The sequence below is a fragment of the Schistocerca nitens genome, chromosome 1, assembly GCF_023898315.1.
Source record: "Schistocerca nitens isolate TAMUIC-IGC-003100 chromosome 1, iqSchNite1.1, whole genome shotgun sequence".
In the NCBI taxonomy this organism is placed as follows: domain Eukaryota; kingdom Metazoa; phylum Arthropoda; class Insecta; order Orthoptera; family Acrididae; genus Schistocerca; species Schistocerca nitens.
The window spans coordinates 94,904,733-94,919,700 of record NC_064614.1 but is presented as its reverse complement, the minus strand read 5'-3'; the positions used below and the strand labels follow the sequence as shown (position 1 = coordinate 94,919,700).

Here is a 14,968-nt window from a genome sequence, read left to right as displayed (position 1 = left end):
AGTACTGCTCCGTCGTATTGTACTGTACGTCTCTGGATAGCACTGAGTAATGAATGAGTCTGTCATTGATTCATAGCACGCTCCGTCATGGGACAGTGGAAACATGATACAACAGATTCACCTGATGGACAGGTAAAGTAAAGAAAAAACTGGTTGGTCGTCCTCGTATCCTTGGAGGGAATAAAGAATATACATGTAAATAAACAGCACAGTATGTGCAAACGTATTCGCATGTTACTTGTAAATAAGCTGGAAAACAGTAATGCTAGGTAAAGCGGTAGACAAGTTTATTTCCATATCTCCATAAGCTGGCTTCTTCGAACCCAGTTTCCCTACTTCAAATTGTTCAATGGAGCATTCTCAAAGTCCTGTTACATTTTTGCACCCTGTGTATAAGTAGACAGAAAATTTGTTTTGTTGTCTTGTTTGACTTCTTAAGTAATAGAATCCAGTACGTTGTCCTCGATGGTGAGTGTTCATCGGAGGTGAGGGTATCATCTGGAGTGCCCCAGGGAAGTGTGGTAGGTCCGCTGTTGTTTTCTATCTACATAAATAATCTTTTGGATAGGGTGGATAGTAATGTGCGGCTGTTTGCTGATGATGCTGTGGTGTACGTGAAGGTGTCGTCGTTGAGTGACTGTAGGAGGATACAAAATGACTTGGACAGGATTTGTGATTGTTGTAAAGAATGGCAGCTAACTCTAAATATAGATAAGTGTAAATTAATGCAGATGAATAGGTAAAAGAATCCTGTAATGTTTGAATACTCCATTAGTAGTGTAGCGCTTGACACAGTCACGTCGATTAAATATTTGGCCGTAACATTGCAGAGCCATATGAAGTGGGACAAGCATGTAATGGCAGTTGTGGGGAAGGCAGATAGTCGTCTTCGGTTCATTGGTAGAATTTTGGGAAGATGTGGTTCATCTGTAAAGGAGACCGCTTATAGAACGCTGGTGCGACCTATTCTTGAGTACTGCTCAAGCGTTTGGGATCCCTATCAGGTCTAGTAAGGTCATCCGAAGACCAGTATCAGTTGCAAGGCGATTTAGAAAAGATTGCTGTATGGTGTGGCAGGTGGCAGTTGACGCTAAATAACGACAAGTGTGAGGTGATCCACATGAGTTCCAAAAGAAATCCGTTGGAATTCGATTACTCGATAAATAGTACAATTCTCAAGGCTTTCAATTCAACTAAGTACCTGGGTGTTAAAATTACGAACAACTTCAGTTGGAAAGACCACATAGATAATATTGTGGGGAAGGCGAGCCAAAGGTTGCGTTTCATTGGCAGGACACTTAGAAAATGCAACAAGTCTACTAAAGAGACAGCTTACACTACACTCGTTCGTCCTCTGTTAGAATATTGCTGCGCGGTGTGGGATCCTTACCAGGTGGGATTGACGGAGGACATCGAAAGGGTGCAAAAAAGGGCAGCTCGTTTTGTATTATCACGTAATAGGGGAGAGAGTGTGGCAGATATGATACGCGAGTTGGGATGGAAGTCATTAAAGCAAAGACGTTTTTCGTCGCGGCGAGATCTACAGGGTGATTCAAAAATAATACCACAACTGTAAAATGTGTATTTAATGAAAGAAACATAATGTAACCTTCTGTTATACATCATTACAAAGAGTATTTAAAAAGGTTTTTTTTCACTCAAAAACAAGTTCAGAGATGTTCAATATGGCCCCCTCCAGACACACGAGCAATATCAACCCGATACTCCAACTCGTTCCACACTCTCTGTAGCATATCAGGCGTAACAGTTTGGATAGCTGCTGTTATTTCTCGTTTCAAATCATCAATGGTGGCTGGGAGAGGTGGCCGAAACACCATATCCTTAACATACACCCATAAGAAAAAATCGCAGGGGGTAAGATCAGGGTTTCTTGGACGCCAGTGATGAAGTGCTCTGTCACGGGCTGCCTGGCGGCCGATCCATCGCCTCGGGTAGTTTACGTTCAGGTTTCATAACTAACCTTTTTCGTAGGACTCTCCATACAGTTGATTGTGGAATTTGCAGCTCTCTGCTAGCTCTGCGAGTCGATTTTCCTGGGCTGCGAACAAATGCTTGCTGGATGCGTGCTACATTTTCATCACTCGTTCTCGGCCGTCCAGAACTTTTCCCTTTGCACAAACACCCATTCTCTGTAAACTGTTTATACCAACGTTTAATACACCACCTATCAGGAGGTTTAACACCATACTTCGTTCGAAATGCACGCTGAACAACTGTCGTCGATTCACTTCTGCCGTACTCAATAACACAAAAAGCATTCTGTTGAGCGGTCGCCATCTTAGCATTAACTGACGCTGACGCCTAGTCAACAGCGCCTCAAGCGAACAAATGTACAACTAAATGAAACTTTATAGCTCCCTTAATTCGCCTACAGATAGTGCTTAGCTCTACCTTTTGTCGTTGCAGAGTTTTAAATTCCTAAAGTTGTGGTATTCTTTTTGAATCACCCTGTATTTACGAAATTTCAGTCACCAACTTTCTCTTCCGAATGCGAAAATATTTTGTTGTTCCCAACCTACATAGGTAGGAATGATCATCAAAATAAAATAAGAGAAATCAGAGCTCGAACAGAAAGGTTTAGGTATTCGTTTTTCCCGCGCGCTCTTCGGGAGTGGAATGGTAGAGAGACAGTATGATTGTTGTTCGATGAACTTTCTGCCAAGCACTTAAATGTGAATTGCAGAGTAATCATGTAAATGTAGATGTAGATTGAGGTAGGACATAGAAGCAATTCAGAGGCGGGCTGCTAGATTTGTTACTGGTAGGTTTGATCATCACGCGAGTGTTACGGAAATGCTTCAGGAACTCGGGTGGGAGTCTCTAGAGGAAAGCAGGCGTTCTTTTCGTGAATCGCTACTGAGGAAATTTAGAGAACCAGCATTTGAGGCTGACTGCAGTACAAATTTACTGCCGCCAACTTACATTTCGCGGAAAGACCACAAACATAAGAGAGATTTGGGCTCGTACAGAGGCATATAGGCAGTCATTTTTGCCTCGTTCTGTTTGGGAGTGGAACAGGGAGACAAGATGCTAGTTGTGGTACGAGGTGCCTTCCGCCACGTACCGTATTGTGGCTTGCGGAGTATGTACGTAGATGTAGATGTAGAAATTTTGAAGTTGCTGTTCCATCAATAACAGTGATGAAACTTCCTGGTAGATTAAAACTATGTGCCGGACCGAGACTCGAACTCGGTACCTTTGCCTTTCGCGGGCAAGTGCTCTACCAACTGAGCTACCCAAGCACAACTCACGCCCCGTCCTCACAGCTTTACATCTGCCAGTACCTCGTCTCCTACCTTCCAAACTTCACAGAAGCTCTCCTGCGTACTTTGCAGAACTAGCACTCCTGAAAGAAATGGCTAAGCCATGTCTCCGCAATATCCTCTCTTTCAGGAATGCTAGTTCTGCAAGGTTCGCAGGAGAGCTTCTGTAAAGTTTGGAAGGTAGGAGACGAGATACTGGCAGAAGTAAAGCTGTGAAAACGGGGCGTGAGTCGTGCTTGGGTAGCTCAGTTGGTAGAGCACTTGCCCGCGAAAGGCAAAGGTCCCCAGTTCGAGTCTCGGTCCGGCACACAGTTTTAATCTGCCAGGAAGTTTCATATCAGCGCACAGTCCGCTGCAGAGTGAAAATCTCATTCTGAATAACAGTGATATTTCCATTGCTGTAGCTCCATTGCAGCGAGCAATGTGCGTATCAGGAATGACGGCTGGGCACCTTGCCTCCGCCGCAGCCGCAGCCGCCCGTGGTCCGTCAGCTGTCGCCGCCTACAGCGCCCACAACCGGCCCGCGGTTGCGGTGGTGGCCCAGTTGGCGCCGTTTCCAAGGGCGGCCGGCAGACTGCGCGCGCGTCGCGCGTCGCGCCCCTCGCCAGTGCCCTCTTGTTCCCCTGCTCGCGGCCGCAAAGTATCCGTCCTCCGTCCTCCGTCCTGCAGCGCGCGCCGCCTCCGAGGTGAGTCTACAGTGTGCAGCGCGCCAGTCGCCGCAGCAGCAGGCAAGCGTGACAACCACCTGTCCTTCCAGCCTCTGCGCGGTCGCCCCCCTGCGCAACAGGTGTCTCACCGAGCTACGATCGCGTCGGACTTGCGAATTATGGTGGCAGCCCCTGACGTTTCTCGCACACTCTTCTCTGTTGAGAATACTCCGTGATTCTCGGGTTACCATGGTGACGATATCTGCGAACTGTGGTGTCAGACTTCATCACCTTGCTGCTGCCTGTGTACTCTTCGTTGTTTTTACAAGTGTCTACGATAATCTGACAGTTTTCTACTCAGTGGCAGTGCTGATATTTGGCTCTGAGCACTATGGGACTTAACATCTGAGGTCATCAGTCCCCTAGAACTTAGAACTACTTAAACCTAACTAACTTAAGGACACCACACACATCCATGCCCGAGGCGGGATTCGATCCTGCGACCGTAGCGATCGCGCGGTTCCAAACTGTAGAGCCTAGAACCGCTCGGTCACTCCGGCCGGCGCAGTGCTGATACTTTTCACGTTATACTCCTGTATCTGCATCTTTGCGTACCACTGTGAAGTGTGAGGCAGAGGGTCCTTTTCATTCTACCACTGATTACATCTTCTTATCGTTCCGTTCATATAGGGATTGGTAGAAGAATGAACATATTATTTTAGAGGTAGGGCAAGCGCAACCAAAATTCCACATGGTGAATAAAATCTTCCGCACTGGCTGTTATAATACTTTTATTAAAAGGTCACTACAGCTTTTGCACCAGTAGAGAAGCCTCTTTAGGTGATAGGGTTTCTAAACTGCCATGGCACGCAAAGTGATTGCTTACAGCCAAGTCCCGTCGTTCATCGTCAAAATAAAAACAGGCTATGATTAAATTGACTGCGCGGTCCCAGTCAGTTTAATCATAGACAACTGCTTTTAGCTTGCTGTCTGTTTTTACCTTGACGATGAACTATGGGACCTGGTTCTATGCAATCACTTTGACGGGCCACGACTGTCTAAAAACCTGTCACCTAGAGATGCATCTCTACTGACGTGAAAACGGTAGTGACTTATTAATAAAAGTATTATAACAGCCAGAGCAGAAGATTTTACATACCACGTGAGAAGAATGATTGCTAAAATGCCTTTATACGCACTGTAATTAGTCTTGCGCTAGCGGTCCCTGCCCAGGCGATACGTCGGGAGTTCTGGTACAGGTTGGTTATAATCAAACTTTCGCTACTTGAGCCAGTGTGGACGGAAAACTATTTACCGTATCGCTACTCAACTTTATAGGATAATGTTCAGACTATGCTTTGCAGAATTTGCGTTGTGAGTAATGTAAGCTTCATGACTTGCCATTGGGCGCTGGTACTGACTGGTACGACGGCGTAGTGCTGAATCTCAAGCATCAGTGTGCTTTTAGTAGCAGACAGTTAACATGGGCCTGGGCAAGATGAGCAAGGGCTTCACTTGTAAAGTATTTTATATTCTGTGCATGCGCAGCTGTTGAAAGGCATGATGTTAAGAAGAATTCCGTTGACAGCTTGTTTTATTGGTAAACATTCGGTTTCGCGGCCTAAAGTCGCTTTATCATGTGCAACAATGTCAAAAGGTCAGAGTTGTACCAATCGCTCCTAGTCGATATATTATTCATTGAATATTGTCTACTCCATACCGGCGAACGAAGGGTGACAAAGACGTGATTACCCTACGCTCGCGAATGTAAAGTAAACAGTGTTCATTAAATATTATATCGACTAGGAGCAATGTGTACCCCTACGACCTTTCGATAGTGTTGCACATGAAGATGGCGCTTTAGGCCGCGAAAACGGTTGTATATCATTAAAAGAAGAATGTTGCTACATGTCAGCGGAATTCTTCTTAACATCATTCACTCGTAAAGCTGTCTCATCAAAACAACAGCAATAGTGGTCCTGCTCTTCACGAGTATCACAGCATTAAAGGAAGACCGAGAGGTTGAAGGACATTATTAGGAAGTTCGAATTAACCGGCGATTTCGGAACTGATCCTGGCAGAGGCCTATGTGCACATGCGCCACAAATTCTTGAAGAGATTGCTATTGCCATGGCTGAGAATGCTGGACGCGTTGTGTGATCTTCGGGCAGTGGACAAGCTGTGTCACGTCAGCTGAACATTCCATGGTCCAGCGTTCGGAATGCGTTGCGAACAACTGTCCTGCAATCTCTAGTGAGGTTCCAGGCTCTCGAGGATGCAGAGAGTCGTCACATTGAGCAACGTTTGTAACCTCCAACGTAAACGTGGTTCGCAATTGACAAATGTTATCCTCTCATGCGGAAATTAAAATGTGTTTCTTTCAATGGTTTACTCGTTATTTCTCTTCCGCATGTCCTTACAAACGTTTCCACAAAGTTTCATTGTCCTACGACCATTCATTTTTCATGGAGGGTTCTCTCAAATAGCGAAAGTTTAATTGTAGCTACACTGTATGTTCCTAGATTTTAATTTCATCCGTCATAAAACATTTTCGAAAGCCTCCAACAGTTATTTTTTTGTTCCTATAGCTCGACGCGGCTAAAGGAATTAATTCCCATTTTCATGTGCTACAGGAGTTTGCAGTAGTATGTCTGTTACGTCTATACTGTTGTGTTTCTCTTGCCTTGTAGTCGTCTTTTTGTGGTCTTTATTGTGCCTCATTGATTACGCAGAAATTCACACACCCGCAAACCTTCAGTCACACTGTTTTGAGTAATGAAGGAGACACAATACCTTAGGACAAAAAAAGAGAATTTCAGGTAGAGATGGTTGGTTTTCGGCTTTCGCCGGACGTGTCCGGCTTTTTACGGTCTTGTCTGCCAAATATAATCAAGACCGGCCCGCCCGCCTTTTTTTTTTTTTTTTTTTTTTTTGCGTTCTGGTGATAGACCAGAGATCACGAAACTAAGGCCTGTTCCACGATAGTGACGTAAGCATGTGTGATAAGTATAAGGAGGAATAAGGAGATGCATATAAGAACATACAGATACACTAGCATTCTTACGTGTGCTACTGTTACGGCTGTGTGCTATTGCTCAACGAACCTAACACACAATGCCACAACCAAGCCACGTTGCAGAGCAAGCGAGGCAAAGCAGAATGTGCCGATCAGCCGATGCCAGTTATCCCCGATGCTCCCCGCCACGCTCGTGCGTCGCTTATACACGTGCTGAGACACGCAAGTGCGAACGAGAGTTAAGTCTTGCTGCGCCTACGCTAGGACAGCGCATCACGCATGATTTCGCACGCAACAGCGTTCGTTCACTGGGAGGCACACCTTACTGTTTATTTTCTTTAACCCTTTAAGACTCAACAATATGAAAAAAAATTGAAGTTTAAAACTTTTCACAGAATTAACCTTTATTACCATCGTTAGCAAGGAAGAAATTGGCAAAAAGTAAACAATCGATTTATTTTTTCAGGATGAGGTTTCACTTTGAAATATAATTTTAATATTGTTCACAGAATTAACCTTAATTAACATAATAAGCAACGAAGACAACAAGGAATTGGCAAAAAGTAAATAATCAGTTATTCTCAGGAGGTGTTTTCACATGAAACCACTGGGACATAGGGTTTCTAACCACCCATCATTTAATAAGATATATTTCGGAGCAATTTCACATTTTTCCTAGGCAAAATCCCACATCTCGAAACTCCTGTGAACTCACAATATCTAAAACAAATTATAGTCCTAAATAACAAGCAAAAATGGGCCTAAAATTTAATAAATTTATATCAAAAGTTCGTACTGTCCCCGTGATTTTACTTCGAAATCATTAATAAAAGCAATAGTACAAACTCCAATTTACGTTACAGTAACTTTAGATACACGAGTACTTTAATAAATTTATATCAAAAGTACGTACTGTCCCCTTTGTTTCATTTCGAAATCATTAATAAAATCAATAGTACAAGCTCCAATTTACGTTACAGTAATTTTAGATATACCAGTACTTACTTTCACTTTGGTGATCTCCTCAGTATGATCACTCCAGTATAGCAACATATCACGAGTTCCTACAACAGCGTAGGCACCATCTCTGCATCGACTGTTGCTTCGAACACTGTAAATGACTGCCACAGTGCACTGCATTTGTAGAAGTACCTGTGTACCACTAGATGTCTTCCAGTAGCATGGATGGTTTAATGCAAAAGGCGCTGGTAATTCAAAACAAAATTAATGAAACGGGGCTTTGAAGCAGCAACAATTCGTACTCCATGAATTTAAAAAAAGCTCGACGCAGAAAGATGGAATTATCCGAATACGACGCAAATTTGTCGATGTGATGTATATGTACAGACAAACAAATGATTGCAATTTCAGAAAAATTGGATGATTTATTCAAAAGAAAGAGCTTCACAAATCGAGCAAGCTTGACCCCTTATGCAAGCAGTTATTCAACTTGGCTTTGATTGATAGAGTTGCCGGCCGGTGTGGCCAAGCGGTTAAAGGCGCTTCAGTCTGGAACCGCGCGACCGCTACGGTCGCAGGTTCGAATCCTGCCTCTGGCATGGATGCGTGTGATGTCCGTAGGTTAGTTTGGTTTAAGTAGTTCTAAGTTCTAGGGGACTGATGACCTCAGATGTTAAGTCCCATAGTGCTCAGAGCCATTTGAACCATTTGATAGAGTTGAAACTTCCTGGTGGATTAAAACTGTGTGCCGGACCAAGACTCGAACTCGGGACCTTTGCCTTTCGCGGGCAAGTGCTGTGAGGACGGGTCGTGAGTCGTGCTTGGGTAGCTCAGTAGGTGGAGTACTTGCCGGCGAAAGGTGAAGGTCCCGAGTTCGAGTCTCGGTCCGGCACACAGTTTTTTTTTTATCCGCCAGTAAGTTTCATGTCAGCGCACACTCCACTGCAGAGTGAAAATCTCATTCTTGGAACATCCCCTAGGCTGTGGCTAAGCCATGTCTCCGCAATATCCTTTCTTGCAGGAGTGATAGTTCTGCATGGTTCGCAGAAGAGCTTCTGTGAAGTTTGGAAGGTAGGGGACGAGGTACTGGCGGAATTAAAGCTGTGAGGACGGGTCGTGAGTCGTCCGACACACAGTTTTAATCCGCCAGGAAGTTTCATATCAGCGCACACTCCGCTGCAGAGTGAAAATCTCACTGTCGAAACATCCTCTAGGCTATGTCTAAGCCATGTCTCCGCAATATCCTTTCTTCCAGGAGTGCTAGTTCTGCATGGTTCGCAGAAGAAAAAAATGTGTGTGAAATCTTATGGGACTTAACTGCTAAGGTCATCAGTTCCTAACTTACACACTACTTAACCTAAATTATCCTAAGGACACACACACACCCATGCTCGAGGGGGGACTCCAACCTTCGCCGGGACCAGCCGCACAGTCCATGACGTTCGCAGAAAAGCTTCTGTGTAGTTTGGAAGGTAGGAGACGAAGTACTGGCGGAATTAAAGCTGTGAGGACGGGACGTGGGTCGTGCTTGGGTAGCTCAGTTGGTGGAGCACTTGCCCGCGAAAGGCAAAGGTCCCGAGTTCGAGTCTCGGCCCGACACACAGTTTTAATCCCCCAGGAAGTTTCATATCAGCGCACACTCCGCTGCAAAATGAAAATCTCATTCTCGAAATTGATAGAGTTGTTAGATGTCCTCCTGAAGGATATCATGCCAAATTTTGTCCAATTGGCGCGTCGGAAAGTCAAAATCCGAAACGGAAAGATGCAACGACCTTGGTGGGCAAGATAAGCGTCTGGCAAGCACGAAAGCAAACATTAGCAACTCTCGCTGTGGTCGGGCTGGCATTATCTTGCTGAAATGTAAACCCATGATGTCTTGCCTTGAAGGGCAACAAAACTGTATGCAGAATGTGGTCGACGTACCACTCTGCTGTAAGGGTGCTGCGAATGACAACCAAAAGGTTCCTGCTATGAAACGAAATGGCATCCCAGACAATCTGTCCTGGTTGTCGAGACGTATGGCGGACTGGCGTCACACTGATGTCAGAGGCGTATGCAGACAGCCTCACTGGTCACCGAAGCTCATTTTTAAGCGGGACTCGTCACTGAAGACAATTCTATTCCTGACGATGAAATTCCAGGCCGAAAACGTGTCTCGGGACGTCATGGACAGTGGTGGGATGCCAACATGCCAACCTGACTGTCGCCAGCCATACGACAACCAGGAATGGTGGTCTGGGGTGCCACTTCTTTCTACAGCAGGACCCCCCTTTGGGTGTCATCCGCGGCACCTTTACAGCATAGCGGTACAGCGACGATATTCTACGCCCTATTTTGTTGCCCTTCACGGCAAGACAGCCTGGACCTACACTTCAGCAAGATAGTGCCCGCCCAACCACGGCAGAGTTTCTGCTGCTTGTCTTCGTGCTTGCCAAAGGCTACTCTGCGCTGAAAGTTCTCCAGATCTCTTCCCCAGCTGAGAAAGTTCGGAGAATTATGGGCAGGGCCCTCCAACCGTTTCGAGATTTTGACGATCTAAAGCGCCAACTGGACGGAATTTGCCACGATATCCTTCAGGAGGACATCCAGCAAATATATCAATCAATGCCAAGCCGAATAACTGCTTGCACAAGGGTCAGAGGTGGACCCACTTGCTCAATTTGTGAAGCTCTTTCTGTAAAATAAATCATCCAGTTTTTCTGAACTTGTAATTATGGGCTTGTCTGTGCATGTACATCACGTACACCACATCTACTGATTTCCGTCCCATTCGGATAATTCCAACGCGATGAGGCTTTTCTCTGGTATATTAGTTACAGCTTCGATAAGTAATTGTCAAGTGACCTACAGGCAATGTATGAAGACGACAAAAAACCCTTTTCTGCGCCTCTGAATGCTTACTCCAGAAAACTGTCCCATTGCCCCTGTCACACACCTTTTCTCCTATGGCTGTGTACAAGAAGATGGTCATTTGTCAGCGACGTACATACAGGGTGTAAACGCTGTTTACAATGTACCACAGTGGTGCAGGTAAGTAGAGATGATAAAAAATGCTTCTGGTCTATCGACGCGGTCAACAGCCTCAAGTTGGCCACAATTTACCCACCTAAGCTATAGTTCATGCGCACCGCCAGATATTTTGGCTAAATTCGTCGTTTAACAAAAAAACATGTTTTTTCACTTCCGAAATACGAAACTCAGATTTGTGTAAATTTTACTTCAAAATATTATAAATTTTTCCAGCATAAAATTAACAGTTAAATTCTGTCTGGCCTTCTTACTACTGTGCTTGTAAGGGTTAAGTTTAGATCGAATTATGTACGTAATTAGTTTTTACCTAAAGTCATTTTTATTTCATTACCCTGACGGGGAAGTTCAAATCAATTAACTAACGGCCGACTAAGCCGGTAGTATAAGAGACTGGGAGAATATGGAAAATCTATGGCGCTGTAGCTTAGGTAGCTTGGGTATTGCAATCGGAGGTTATACGTAAATTGAAGGTGGAGGCTCGAGAAAGGGAAGGAAAGGATAGGGATTACTGATGTCAGCTGCATCGGGACATTAACTTAAGCGGAATCAACAGCGACGAGCGAAAACGTGTGCCGGACCAGGAGTCGTACCCGGGACTTCCTGCTCACTGGACACCGCTATCCGGGACACAGCGTTATCACAACTGCGCGGACTATCTCGGCACGCCTCACGGCCGACCCACACTCCCACCGAGCGCCACCTGTTAGCAGTTCCTGTCCATTTCCTCCATGTTCGATACTCTGAGACTCTCGCAGGAGGTCGGACGTACTTGCGCATCTGCATGAAGAAGGTGGATCCATTGCCCAACTATATGAATTTGTGGACATGTCCGAAAGAACAGACGCCACGCATTCATACAATTGGAGGTTGTTACTCGGCTTGATAGATCCTAAGTGTCCTGTATTACACTGATCTTCACGTCCCTTATAACACTGTGGTACATCGTGAACATCGTTTATATCCTGTGTTCAGTGTGTCCCAGGAACCCAGGCAATCAGTGTAGGCAAAACCACCCCTTCCTTCTGTCTCCTTGATTTTTATATCAGTATCTACGGCCGTCCTATCAACCTCGCCACCACCTTCAAGTATCTTGGCGTCACCCTTGACCGTCGCCTTTCCTGAACTCCCCATTAACGGACAATGCAAGCCAAGGCACACTCCAGGCTCCGCCTCCTCAAACTCCTCTCCAGCCACACATGGGGTATGGACCCCTCCACTGTCCTTCACACTTATAAATCCCTCATCTGCCCCATCCTCTGCTATGCCCATCCCGGCTGGATCTCCGCCCCTCCTACCTACTACAAGTCCCTCCAAATCTTGGAACACCAAGCGCTTTGCCTCACGTATCGCATCCACCTCCCATCCCCAACGCGGCTCCTCTACGACTTAATTCCTTTCCCACACCTCCTCCTCTTCCTTGAATGGATACGGATCCTTTACACCTCCCGTAAACTTGATCCCCATCACCCGCTTGTCTCTCCCGTCCTTTCCCACCCCAATCCGCTGCCACGCCTGTACTCCTGCATCCCACCCGATCTCCATCTTACCACCTCCCATACCCTTGCCCAAGGTGGCTTCTGCCAATTCCCCCTCCTGGATGATGCCCTAGTCCCCTCCATCTACCCCTCCTACCAGATTTGATCCTCCCCTTCCTCCTCATGAGTTTTTCCTCCAGTGCTCCCTCTTTCCCTTCTCTCCCTCCGAAACTCCCTTCCCCCTCCTCTCTCCCTCTCCTCCCCACTACCCTCTCCCCTCCCCCTCACTTCTTCTTTCCCCCAGGCGTCCTCCCCACCTCCCTCCTACCCTCCCCTAGTCCGTGTAGCACCCCCCCCCCCCTTTTTTCGTGCAGTAGTGTGTACAGTGCGTCGGAGATCATCGTCAGTGTTTTCTGTGCAGTGTTTCTCCATTCCAGTGCAATTGTGCCTCCTCAGAGTCCTCCATCGTTCAACAGTGTACTCATTGTGCCTTCGTGTACCGTTGCACTTGCTTATACAATTCAGTATCTTCAGTTCGAACGTCTTCGTTACTATCATTATCTGTGTCACCTGTTTTCTCATATTCACATTTTCTGTACATCTATCTACATGTTATCTGTTCTCTGGTTTTCTATGGCCGAAAAGCGGCGTAGATAGGCCACTGCCGGCCTACCTTTTGTACAAGGTTTTAAAATAACAATAAAGGAAAAAAAAGCGTGTCCCAGGAGGAATGGTCAGTATTCAGACTTATGACTGGAACGCTCATTTGAAGCAAAAAATTTCATAAGAACGTACGCCCTTTCCCGAAGAGTTTAGAGGTAGAACACATTTACTATACATTTGTTTTTGCACTAGTGGCGCACACGTAAGAATCTTCCGCTAATCACAGAATTGGTAGCGCTAGTAAAATTAACTTACGCCTTTATATTTTTGTTTATGCAGTTGGATAAAGTCTGCGGCGTACAAAAAAAATGTGAATACGCGGGATTAAAGGCTTCGTCGCATCATCGACACTGTTGCATCCATTAGGGAACGTACAAAGACAGACAAGCAATACAGCATGTATCCCCAAGTGTGAACAAATGCAATGAAATTGGCGATGGGATATCGAGCGTTTATTTTGAGCTGTCCTACAGCAGTGTATGATAAAGGTTAGAGGTTCATGTGTTAAAAATTCGTATTTTTCAATTGACACTCTGTAAAAAACGGATGTTCTAATACTTACTGATTTACATGTGCATGTGTGTAAACCTGACAACATACTGAAGGAAACAGAAAATTAATAACAATATTCATTAAATGTGTTTTATCTCGGAAACGATGCAGAACAGGGCATATGTCCATATGAAGTTTTCTGCTTCTAATTATAGTTTCTGTCATATTCCTCAATGTTGACCAATCCTCATGCGACACCCTGGGTATCTATGGTGACTGTCGCTAGTACAGCACAACTCAAAATATATAAATAATTGTGTAGACTCAAGGAAACTATTTCTCCTTGTCATTAACACTCGTATATTTTTAATTATTGATGTTGCTACTGCTGTGGTGAAGTGTTTTGATTTAACGGAACAATGTGGCTCTTTCGACGACATTCAAAAACCATTTAAAATAAGCAGTGTCATAAAATATGACGCTTGTTAGAGCTTGTAGCGAAATTCTGCCCCAAAAAGACGAGAACGCTCCAAATATGCAAGCCAGCATATACATAAAGCGCATTTTTACTGCTAATGGCGTGTGGACATAGAATTACGATGCCAAGTACTAGCTTTGATCTTCAAATTCAACATAATTGCCACCTGCTGCAAAAAGAGCGTCTTAGAAAACGCTAAAGACTCAAACTTATCGCTGTGCTTCTCATGTGATCTCGAATACCATGAAAAACTCACAGACATCCAAGCAGCCTTGGCCTTAATTAAATTGCACACAGTTTATTTGCACTGGACTGCTGGTCACCAATAACGCATACAAGTTAAAAAAATTCGCACGGTTAAGACATGGTGAACTGTGAAACTTCCTGGCAGATTAAAACTGTGTGCCGGACTCGAATTCGAGTCTCGGTCCTGCACACAGTTTTAATCCCCAAGAAAGTTTCATATCAGCGCACACTCCGCTGCAGAGTGAAAATCTCATTATGGTGAACTGTGTTTTTTATGACAACGACAACGTTTTCGGCAGTGTAAAGATAAAATTTTGAGAATATATATATATATTTTTTCTGACCACGACTGGCACATTACATACGCTTGTGTGGCTTAATGTGCCACTGATGAACTTTTCTTACAGTAAATTACATCTTTCCTAGTATTTGTTAAGCTCTGACCTTACTTCGTGTTTAGCTCCAAAGTGCTTACTAATACACTCATGTTCAGAAAAAAAAAAACGGAACACCTTGAACGACAAGAGATAGGACGTCCATATACATAGTACATGTACAGGGTGGTCCATTGATCGTGACCGGGCCAAATATCTCACGAAATAAGCGTCAAACGAAAAAACTACAAAGAACGAAACATGTCTAGCTTGAAGGGGGAAACCAGATGGCGTTATGGTTGG

General features: G+C 44.9%; 1 protein-coding gene across 1 annotated transcript in view; it reads left to right on the top strand.

Moving 5' to 3' along the window:
- Positions 1-3,945: 3,945 nt before the first annotated feature.
- Positions 3,946-14,968, top strand: part of LOC126241704 (scoloptoxin SSD14-like) — a 588,477-nt gene continuing 577,454 nt past the window's right edge. Inside the window, exon 1 of the mRNA XM_049948033.1 lies at positions 3,946-3,970. The gene's annotated coding sequence lies outside the window, so the exon portion shown is untranslated. The remainder of the gene's footprint in view (positions 3,971-14,968) is intronic.